A 12,286-nucleotide genomic window follows, 5' to 3' on the forward strand; every position below is an offset into this window, starting at 1 on the left:
ATAGAGAACAGATGAAATAAAATTGCTAATATAACCAAAAGATAAGGAGCAACTTTCTTGGAAGGATTTTTTGATTTGGTTTTTTTTGTTTATTTGTTTTTGTTTTTGTTTTAATTTCCCTGCTTTCGTTTTTTAACTGTTGAGGGATTTTTCAGTTTTTTTCTGGTGGCATGGGATCAAGAGTTTGGGCTCCAGAGGCAGGGAGGAGATCTAGAACAGATCCAGTTCTCTGCAGCAGCAGGTGCCAGCAGCAGGGCAGACAGTACCAAGGAGGTGGGAGACAAACCAAAACAAAACACAGAGACAGAGAAAAGACAAGAAGGAGCTCCTTGCAGCAGATGTGCCCTAGAAACTTCAGACACTGCAAAGAACCAATTTTACTTTATCTTCTCCCTTACTCATAAAACGTCCATAAGTTTTGTTCACCAGCACAAAGCAAATATCTGTTAGCCAAGTGGTAACCCAACTCTGAAAAATGAAGGGAGGTTCATGTCCACATTTGGGGGCAAAATGGACAAAGGATGGTTGAAACCACAGTAAGATTCAGAAACGAGACTTCAAAACGTGATCAAGGAGAAACCAAAGGTAAGACTTCAATGTGAGAAGTGACAGGCAACAACCAGGACATGTAAGACTCCACCAAGAAAATCAAGAATACTCAGAGAGATTTGGGAGGGATTTGAAATTCCTGTAGTCAGCTTTGGATGGAGATATTAGTATATTGGCTATTATATTTAGACGCTAAAGGAAAGGATTATCCCCAAATGCTAGAGGCTTGAGGACACTTAGGTTACACTATTCATATGAACCAAAAATTTGCAAGCAAGAAAGCCAACAGGGAGGCAGCAGGACAGATTTCACTTCTGATAACAATTCCAGAGTTTCTGCTGGGTTAAGGATGGGAAGGAAGAGATAAACCAACCCCCAAACATGCCCACATGCTGTAAGAAAATACTACTAATGATGATGATGATGATATAGCTACTACTGAGCACTTACTCTGTGCCAGGCATGGTTCAATGTATGTTATTTTCAAGGCACATGTACTAACTAAAGGAGCAGGGACGCTAAACAACTTGTACAGTCACAAAGTTTGAAAATTCCACAGCAGACTGATAGTTATCCTTTCAGATTTATCTTCACTTTTTCTATAGTAATAATAGACACATAGCTACCCATCTAAAGGCTACATTTCCCACCCTCCTTTGCAGTTAGGTGTGGCTATGCTAAAAAAAGAACATAGTAGGCCTAAGACAGCTATCCTTAGGAAGGCCTGCTCGCAAGCTTGGCCCTTGTCTGGGGTTGGGAATTTGAATGGTAAACAGTTCTCTTACATCAAAATAAAACTTGCCCCAAATGAAAAAAATGCCTAAATCATTTGTACGAACAATATGGTTTATATGAACCACCTGTTTTGCTTCTGGGAATCTGAAATTTTAATACGTACAAAGCAGAGGGTACCCCCAGTAAAAACCTTGGGCACTAAGTTGCTAATGACTTCCTTGGTAGACACATGTTGTCACAACTCATTGCTGAAGGAATTAAGTACATTCTGTGTCACTCCACTGGAAGAGGACTCTTGGATGCCTGTGTCTGGTTTCCTCCAGAATTCACCCACGTGTCTTTTCCCTTTGCTGAGTTTGCTTTGTATCCTTTTGCTATGATAAATCATAGCCATGAGTATAACTATATGCTGAGTACTGTGAGCCCTCCTGGTAAATCACCAATTCGGAGGGTGGTCTTAGGAGCCCCTTACACAGTGGCTAGGTTTTCAATGAAACAGGAGGAGAAGTGATGCCATTTTACTTTCACTTGCCTAAGAAGAAATTGCTTGCACTCCATTTCTAGTATTTTATCTTTCTGTGGATTAGAACAAAAATGTGGTGAGGAACCAGCTTCAATCATGCAGAAGAAAGCAATAGTCCAATGTCCATAGTCCAATGTCCACATGGTACACAGTCCCATGTTCATAGTCCAATGTCCACATGGCACACAGTAGCTTCATGTGTGTATTTATTTTAAAATTTAAATTAATTAAAGGTAAATAAAATTTAAAATGAAGGACCCCAATTTCACATATGGCTAGTAGCTATCATAGGAGCAGACAGCATGTCTGAGCACAGCTTCCCTTGATGCCCAGGTCTTTAATCAGGGCACAAACCTGTTGGTAACATTGTCCACATGACGTGTGATCTTCCAGCATCTGAAAAGCTCAATTCTCACTCTAGCCCAGACCCTTTATAGTGAGAGCTCACATCATTATTCTGGAAGAACTTACACAATGTGCTTCCTTTTTTAGGTATGTAATGCCACAAATTTCCTTCTCAGTACTGCTTTAGCTTTGTCCCACAAATTTTTATATGTTGCATTTTCATTTTTGTTTAGTTTGAATTTTTTTTTATTCTCTTGAGAATTCCTCTTTGACACACGTATTAGATGTGTGCTGTTTAGTTTCCCAGTGTTTGGAGATTTTTTCTATTATCTTTCTGACATTCATTTCTAATTTGATTCCATTGGAGTCAGAGAGCATACTCTATATGATTTCAATTTTTTTTAACTTTGTTGAGGTTTGTTTTATGGCCCAGATATAGTCTATCTTGGTATATGTTCCACAGGTGCTTCAAAAGAACACATATTCGACTGTTGTTAGATGTTTTACATGTCAATTAGACCCTGTTGATGGTGCTGTTGAGTTCTATATATCCTTGATGCTTTAATCTCTAGTTGTTCTATCAGTTGTTGAGAGAGGAACATTGAGTCTCCAACTAGAATTGTGGATTTATCTATTACTTCTTTTAGTTCTATCGGTTTTTGCTTCACATTGCAGTTTGGTTGTTTGGTGAACACACACTTGGAATCCCCATGTTTTCTGAGTGGATTGACCTTTTTATCATTATGTAATGTCCCTCTCTGTCCTTGATATTTTTCTTTGCTCTGAAATCTATTTTATCTGACTTTAACACAGCTACTTCTGCTTTCTTTTGATTAAGGTTTGCATGGTATATATTTTCCATTCTTTATTTTTAACCTACATATATCATTTGAACTATTTGAACGGAGTTTCTTTTACAACATATAGCTGGGTCATTCTTTTTAAGTCCACTATGCCAATATCTGTCTTTTAATTGGTATTCTTAAACCATTGACCTTTAATGTAAGTGTCAATATGTTAAGGCTTAAGAATGCCATTTCATTTTTTTACTTTACATTTGATCTCTCTGTAATTTTTGCTTCTCTATTTTCATTTTCCTGACTTCCAATAGGTTATCTGAACATTTTCTAAAATTCTATTTTGATTTACCTATAGTGCTTTTGAGTGTTTTTCTTTGTAGATCTCTTTTAGTGGTTTCTCTGGGCATTACATTATAGATATATGACTTATCAGAATCCATTGGTATCAATATTTTACCAGTTCAAATGAAGTACAGAAACTTTATCTCTCTTTATATCCCTTTACTTTCTTCTGTTTACAATATCAGTCTTCATTGTTTCCTCTCCATGAGCTGAGAAGCTGAGAACCACATTTGATGGTTATACATTTTGCTTCAATAATCAAACATGGTCTAGAATACTCGTGAAAAGGAAAGTCTACTGTTTTTTCTCTTCTTTTTTTCTGCTCTTTTCAGGTTCTTTCTTCCTTACTGGTATTCTAAGATCATTTCTTTTTTGTTTAAACAATTTCTTTTAGTCATTCTTTTAGGATAGGTCTTCTGGCAACAAGGTTTTTTAGTTTTCCATCATCTGAGAATGTCTTGATTTCTCCTTCATTCCTGGACTATTTAATATTTTTGCACTGGATATAGAATTCTGAGTGGACAGTTCTTTTCTTTCAACACTTGAAAAATGTTGTCTCTCCCCTCTGGCCTCCATGGTTTCTGATGAGAAATCTACTTGCCATTCAAATTATTTTTTCCCTATAGGTAATAAATAATGTGTCATTTCTCTCTAGCTACTTTCAAAAATTTTTCTTTGTCTTTAGTCTTCAGGTGGGGAGGAAAATCTAGATTCTCCACTTGTCCTGGGTCAACACCCAGGTGGGAGGGACCTCTAGTTACTGCCAGGCAGGGATGGGAGATCAGGGTCCCTACTGGGCCTCCATGGACACCACCCTGGCTGGAGAGGCATGCCTGCTCCCCATGTGGACTCCACTGACATTCTATTGGGGAGGGAAAGGGCCACCTCCTTAAGGACAGCGGGGAGTGGATGTCCAGGCTTTCCACATGGTCTCTATAGCACAGAGGGAGGGGACTCATTACCACCTGGCAGGGATGAAAGTCCTGGCTCCCCACTCAGCCTTCTCTGAGATCACCCCAGTGGGGTGTTGGGATGCCTCCCTACAGCCTCATAAGAGCGTAAGTCTAGGCTCCTCACTGGTCACAGCGGTAAAGCGAAGTAGTGGGACCATAGTTTTTTCTGGGATATTTGGCCAGAGTCTAGTGGTTATTATCTGAAAGCTTTCTGTTTTGCCAGGCTGTCCCTTCCTTAGTCCTAAAGAGATCAGGCTTTTCTTGGGACTTTGTTTGTGCCCGTTGGTGTTTCTTGATTCTCCAGAAACTATCTGGATACCTTCTCCTCCAGTATCGAGTCTGAAATAGATGAGGCAAAAAGCAAAGCCAGGGAACTCACCACCAAGTCACTCCTCAGGTCCTGAGGTCTCTAGCTTGTCTGCCTCTTCTCTTCACTTTCCAGAGTCTTCTTCGGTTTGTTTGATCTATTATGTCCAGAGTTGTAGTTGTACCTAGTAGGAGGAATAGGGAAAAGTATGAGTATTCAATCTACCTGGAAGAAGAATATGTGCTTCCTTTTAAAACAATGTATCCTAAATCAGGTACTCCCAATTCTTAACCCAAAGTCAGATTTGCAAGGCCACATCAGCACAACACAGAGTCTGTGCCAGTGAGCCATCTCTCACTGCCACCAGCTTTCCATTTCCCTACAGGACATATGGAAATAATATTCAGAAAGGAAAAACAGAACAACAGACTAAAATTAAGAACCCAGAAGACACAATAGATGCTAATCATACATTCCAAGTTCCAGTGTCCTTTTTTGTGGGTAATATTCTTATATGCTAAACTGATGTTCTTTTCATTTCTAGTCCTTCCTTTTTGCCCATGACCCTCTCCCCATTCAAACTAAACCTTAAGGTACCTTCTCCCTCCAGGGAGGGGTGCTTCTGCAGAAAAGCAGATCTTTTTTCAGTTATAACAGGCTGAACTTTTGAGTATGTGGCAAAAAGTATATATTACCAAATGGATTCGACAGAGTGCATAATTATATAAAATTCAATTTTTCCTGTCCTAAAGGAAATACGGATTTTCTTGGCTATGGAAGATAGGGAGTCATAGATGAAAAACAAGAGTTACTTATTGATAAATATCTCTGAGAATAGCATCAAAATGTTTTGTGTGTTTTTGAAGGATCCAAGTAAGAACAGCCTGGAGAGGCCTTAGGATTGGACAAGGCAGACATGACAGCCAGCTGTGCTGTGTCTGATGAATAGAAGCCCAATTTAGATGACAACCACTGAGGACAGGTGGCTTGTTCCCACCCCCATCCCCACCCCCAGGAAGTCTTAGCACTCCTGGGACCAGCATTCAGTCCTGAAGGTGTGAGGGCCACAGGGAGAGCAAGAGCCTGAATTGACAAAGGAAACTCTGATTTAGCTGAAGTTAAACTTCTATGAAATGGGGGCTTGCTATAGAAATTATATTCTATTTTAAAAATATATACATGTCTTACATACCTATGTTGAAAGCCTAAGATTTGTGCCTACTACAGAAATAATAAGTAACAAAGAAATGTTGGAAAGAAACAGAAATATTCAAGTAAGAGACTTGGTTTTCCAATAGAGTTGGTACAGTAAGTATATATTAATATTGAGAAACGAATTAATGAAACTTTTGTTTAGCACATTCACAAACATTTAAAATGTTAATGAGGCTCTATTCCAGGAGGTAATAATCAACTATGAAATGCCATAAAGACTAAGAGCTATAATTGGTAGTTCCATACACAATGGACAATTCAGGTTTTAGAAGTTTCTACCCTTTGAACAAGAGCCACAAAGGAAAAATGAAAATTGAGAGTTTCATGGAAAGAGTCAAATATTCTGTTTAGAAAAAAAAAAAAAAAAGCAGTGAGAACTGTCAAGGGCCAAACACATGATTCATTTATACGCTTAAAGGCATGGGTTCAGCTTAATGACATAGTGGTTGGGCCACTGCAGATAAAGTGGCTGCAGGCATTTTTCCATCTCTGCGCAGTACATCAGATACAGAAATGGTGCTATGAGGTTGAACCTTCACTGTATATGTGAAATGCCCCATCACGGTCAGATACTAACTTTCCTTCCTTGCTTTCCCAGCCAGCGTTTCCCAGAGTGGATTCTGAAGAACAGTGCCCAGGAATCTGCTTCTTCACAGGTTCCCAGGGGATTTTGATGATTCAGAAGGTGGGGATCAAGGGCGTACGCGGCTCCGACTCCGGCTCGGGCTCCGTTAAATCAGATCAATGGCCACAGCCTCTGCTGTTTGCGGAAAGGCTCCCTCCACCTGTCTCCCCCACTAGCTCCTCGCCGCGTCTCTTTCCTCCCGAGTCTCCAGCGCCGACGCCTCTCTGGGGCCAGAGCAAACCTGCACCATCGCAGCTACCTTTGAGTTCAGCTTCCTCAAAGACAACTGTGCTTGAGGGGCTTCTGGATAAAGATGGCGAAGTCATGATAGTCGACGCCACTGCCCTCTCTCAGAATTTCCTGAAAACAATAAGGATGAAAATTTGAGGGGAACAAAGACAAACAGCAGCGTCAGTGAAACAGGGGGAAGATCAGGGCTGCAGTGCAGGCCGGAAGCACACTGCCCCCACCGGGGCCTGCACGGCGACGGCGGAGGGACGGAGCCCTTGCACGGCCAGCAATTGGCCGCGTTGGCGGGGCCGCCCTGGACGCAGAGCAACAAGCCCTGAGGGCGGGACGGCCCACAGAGTGAGGTGCGGTCTCGCTTCAGACGCAACACGCTTCTCTAATGAAAACTAATTCAAACGCAATTGGTAATTCCATGATACCAGTATGATGAGGAAATTGTGTAGGTTCGTATTTGATCTTTCCCAGTCATGTTGAAGCGACCAGGGGCAAGAGTTCTCACAATTAAAGAGAAAGTCTTTAAAATATATGAAATCTTGAATTTAAAAAAAAGGCTGAGGCCGGGCGCGGTGGCTCACGCCTGTAATCCCAGCACTCTGGGAGGCCGAGGCGGGGGATCGCTCGAGGTCAGGAGTTCGAGACCAGCCTGAGCAAGAAGACAGACCCCCGTCTCTACTAACAATAGAAAGAAATTATCTGGCCAACTAAAAATCTATATAGAAAAAATTAGCCGGGCATGGTGGCGCATGCCTGTAGTCCCAGCTACTCGGGAGGCTGAGGCAGTAGGATCGCTGGAGCCCAGGAGTTTGAGGTTGCTGTGAGCTAGGCTGACGCCACGGCACTCACTCTAGCCCGGGCAACAAAGTGAGACTCTGTCTCAAAAAAAAAAAAAAAAAAAAAAGGCTGAAAATTCTTTGCTAGAAATACTGGCTGGTTTAGTGACTTCAGGAACCTGTACATTTTCTACTTACACTAACCATTTCAGGAAACTGAGAGTACAGATAAAACTGCGAAGGCATTTCCCTCAGGTTAAAAAAAAAAAAAATCAATGAATTTTTTTTGACCTGGATCAGATATTTTTCATTGTGATATGAAACTCTGTTAAAAGCAAAGGCTCTCAAGGCCCTACATACATCTCAATTTAAGGCTGCAAAGGATCTACTCAATTATGCTTGATATAAATTCGTGTGGAGATTTAACTGTGCTGTTGGGTTTTGTTTATTTTTTTAATAGACTTTTATTTTTTAGAGCAGTTTAGGCCCACAGCAAAATTGAGCAGAACAGAGATATCCCATATATCCTCTGCCCCTACACATCCACAGCCTCCTCTATTATCCATATCCCACACTAGACAGTGCATTTGTTACAATCAACGAACCTACATTGATACATCATTATCACCCAAAGTCCATAATTTTCATTAGGGTTCACCCTTGGTGTTGTATTATATATTCTATGGGTTTGGACAAATGTATAATGACATATATCCACCCTTACAGTATCATACAGAGTAGTTCCACTGCCCTAGAAATCCTCCATGGTCTGCCTATCCCTTCCTCCTCCCATCCCCTGGCAACCACTGATCTTTTTACTGTCTTCAGAGTTTTGCCTTTTCCAGGACGTCATATAATTGAAATTGTACAATATGCTTTCATATTGGCTTCTTTTACTTAATAATATGCATTTAAGTTCCTTTCATATCTTTTCATGGCTTGATAGTTCATTTCTTTTTAAAACTGAATAATATTCCATTGTCTGGATATATCACACTTCATTTATCCATTCACTACTGAAGAACACCTTGGTTGCTTTCAGGTTTTGGTGATTATGAATAAAAGTAATATAAACATTCATGGATAGGTTTTTGTGTAGACATAAGTTTTCAACTCCTTTAGGTAAATACCAAGGAGCATGACTGCTGAGTCATATGGTAAGGGTATGTTTAGTTTTGCAAGAAATCACCAAACTGTCCTCCAAAGTGGCTCTATGTACCATTCCGTATTCCTGCCAGCAATTAATGAGAGTTCCTGCTGCTCCACATCCTTGCCAGCATATGGTGCTGTCAGTGTTGTGGATTTTGGCTATTCTAACAGGTGTGTAGTGGTACCTCATTGTTGTTTTAATTTGTATATCTTTGATAACATATGATGTGGAACACCTTTTCATATGCTTATTTTCCATTTGTGTATCTTCTTTGGTGAGGTATACATTAAGGGTTTTGGACCATTGTTTAATTGTTTATTTTCTTATTGTTGAGTTTTAAGAGTTCTTTGTATATTTAGTATAACAGTCCTTTATCAGATATGTCTTTTACAAATATTTTCTCCCAATCTGTGGTTTGTCTTTTCATTCTCTTGACATTGTCTTTCACTCAGCAGAAATTTTTAATTTTAACGAAGTCCAGCTTATCAATGCTTTCTTTCATGGATTGTGCCTTTGATGTCATATCTAAAAAATCATCACCAAACCCAAGGTCAACTATATTCAAAAATATTAATATCAAAAAACACAAAAAAGATATTAATATCCTCAGAGAGATAAGAGAAGACATTGCATCCATAAAACAAGAAAAAAAGAACATTTCAAGAACAAAAAAGAAGTAAAAAAAAAACATCAAAAAATGTAAAAGGTAACCAGTCTAAGAGATGCAACACCCAAAACTAACAAGAGTTACGGAAAGAGAGAACAGGGAAATGAGGAATGGAAATCAACAAAATAATTCAAGAAAAGAAATTTTCCAGAATAGAAATACACAGTTTCCAGACTGAAAGGGCCACTGAATGTATAACACAATTAATAAAAAGGCCCCCCACATCAAGGCATATTCTTGTGAAATTTCAGAACTCTAGGGACAAACAGAAGATTCTGCATGCTTCAGAAAGGAAAAAAAACAGGTCACACACAAAAAAAACTAGGAATCAAGGCTTTACACTTCTCAACTACAACACTACAAGCAAGAATATTGGAAGAACAAGAAGCAATGGAGCAGACAGTGATTTCTTGAATATGACACCAAAGGCACCAGTAACAAAATAATGGACAAAGTGGACTTCATGAAAATTTAAAATTTTGTGCATAAAAAGACGCTATCAACAAAAGTAAAATGGCAACCCATAGAATGGGAGAATAGGTTTTCAAATCATGTATCTGATAAGAGATTAATATGCAGAATAAATAGAGAACTCCTAAAACTCAATACAAAAAAAAAAAAACCTGACTCAAAAATGGTCAAAGGATTTGAATAAACTTTCTATAGAAGGTATACAAAAGGCCAGTAGGCACAGATTTGTTGAAAAGATGCTCAACACCACTAATCATCAGGGAAATTCAAACCAAAACTACAATGAGATACCATCTCACACCCATTAGGATGGCCACTATCAAAAAAGAAAAAAAATACTCAGAAAATAACAAGTGTTGGCAAAGATGTGGAGAGATTGAAACCCTTGTGCATTGTTGGCAGAATGTAAAATGGTACAGAGGCAGTGGAATTACAGTATAGAAGTTCCTCGAAAAATTAAAAATAGAATTACCATTTGATCCAGCATTTTGCATCTCAGTATAGTCAAAAGAATTGAAAAGAGGATTATCAAAAAGAAGAGAGATAATAAATGTTGACAAGGGTGTGGAGAAAAGGAAACCCTACTACACAAGTGAAAATGTAGAGTGATGCAGTCATTATGGAAAACAGTAAGAAGATTCCTAAAAAAATTAAAAATAGAAATATGACCCAGCAATGCCTCTTCTGAGTATATAGCCAAAAGAGATGTGAAGTCATCTCCTCATAAAGATAGCTGCACTCCCATGTTTACTGCAACATAATTCACAATAGCCAAGAGAAGGAATCAGCCAAAGGGTACATCAACGGATGAATGGATAAAGAAAACTATATATGTAGGGTTTTTTTCCGATGGAATAATTATCCAGCCTTATAAAAGAATGAGATCCTGCCATTTGCCACAATGTGGATGGATCTGGAGGACATTATGCTCAGTGATATAAGCCAGACACAGAAAGAAAAATATTGCTTGATCTCATTTATTTATGGATCTAAAAAAATAAAAATAAAAGAGGTCAAATATACAGAGAAAGAGGGAAAAACAGTGGTTACCAGGGTTGGGATGGGTTACCAGGGTTACCAGGGTTGAGATGTAAATCAAAGGATATAAAGTAGCAGATATGTGGGATAAAGAAGTCTGGAGATCTAATGTGTGACATGAGGACTATAATTAATAAAATTCTATTAGGGATTTTGTTAAATAAGTAGATTTTTGCCACTCTTTTCAAAAAAAGTAACTCTGCGAGATGATAGATATGTTCATTTGCTTCACTGTAGTAACCATTTTGCTGTCTATATGTATCCCACAACATCACACTGTAAATCTCAAATATACACAATAAAATTTATTTGAAAGAAAGCAAGCTTTATTACTGATAATAATAATAATAATGATTGAAAGTAGAGTCTTTCCTTGGAGGAGTGGGAAGGTGCTTGCAATTTTATTTCTAAATGTTTTAAATTACCATTATTTTTATTTGACAAATCATAATTGTATTACATTTATGGAGTACAATGTGAGTTTTGATATGAAGTCTGTCCAGAAAGTATCCAGCCATGTAATATGAAAAATAGAGACATTGACTGAAGAAGATACAAGGCACAAGAAACATTGTACATAGGACAACTGATGCCTCAGTCACCTTCAAAGCAGTCACCTTGGGACCTCACATGGTTCTTCCAGTGTCTCTTAACCTAACCTGTACACATTCAACTTTCTCAAGTGTTCTGCTTGTTGCAGGCCTTCCAGGACATGAATCACTTTCAACAGATTCTCCACCATCTTTGAAGCATTTGTGCCACACTTTTATTTGCGCTGTACTCATTGTATCATCCTCAAAAGCCTTCTGAATCATCTGAATAGTTTCTGCAGAGGAATGTTCAAGCTTAATGCAAAATTTGATGCAGATTCATTGCTCTACTCGCTCAGTCATTTTGAATGCAAGGGCCACACAGTGCACATGCTCACTCAGTGGTGTCTGGTGTCCCACTGACTAGTACAGTGACATTGTCATTGGTCACACATGTGCATTCCAGTCCACCAGCCTTGGCTGCCAGGTTACAATGAAGTTATGCAAACCATTCTCGTTATATTAACAATGGCTGGTTACTTTCTGGACAAACCTCATATATGTATACAATGTAGAATTACTACATCAAGCTAATTAACATATCCATCACCTCATTTAATCTTTTTTTTTGTGGCGATACACTTGAAATTTACTCTTTTAGTTATTTTGAAATATACAATGCATTATTATTTAATACAGTCACCCTGCTGTGCAATAGATCTCAAAACTTATTCCTCCTGTCTAGCTGAAACTTTGTGCTTTTAGACCAGCAACTCCCATTCCCTCACTCCCCTCTCTCCAGCCTCTCGTAACCATCATTCTACTCTCTACTTCTATGAATTCAGCTTTTTTTAGGTTTCACATATAAGTGAAATTATGCAGTATTTGTCTTTTTGTGCCTGGATTATTTCACTTAGCTTAATGTTCTTTAGATTCATTCATGTTCCAAATAACAGATTTTTTTTCTTTTTAAAGGCTGAGTAGTATTCCATTGTATATATATGCAACATTTTCTTT

The 12,286-nt window shown here is 38.7% G+C and overlaps 1 long non-coding RNA gene across 1 annotated transcript in view; it reads right to left on the reverse strand.

Moving 5' to 3' along the window:
- Nucleotides 1–6,443, reverse strand: part of LOC123646909 — a 43,785-nt gene extending 37,342 nt beyond the window's left edge. Inside the window, exons 1-2 of the long non-coding RNA XR_006738095.1 lie at nt 6,347–6,443; nt 4,627–4,738 (exon numbers count right to left, since the gene is read on the reverse strand). This is a non-coding gene — a long non-coding RNA (uncharacterized LOC123646909). The remainder of the gene's footprint in view (nt 1–4,626; nt 4,739–6,346) is intronic.
- Nucleotides 6,444–12,286: the final 5,843 nt, after the last annotated feature.

The sequence above is a fragment of the Lemur catta genome, chromosome 11, assembly GCF_020740605.2.
Source record: "Lemur catta isolate mLemCat1 chromosome 11, mLemCat1.pri, whole genome shotgun sequence".
Classification (NCBI taxonomy): domain Eukaryota; kingdom Metazoa; phylum Chordata; class Mammalia; order Primates; family Lemuridae; genus Lemur; species Lemur catta.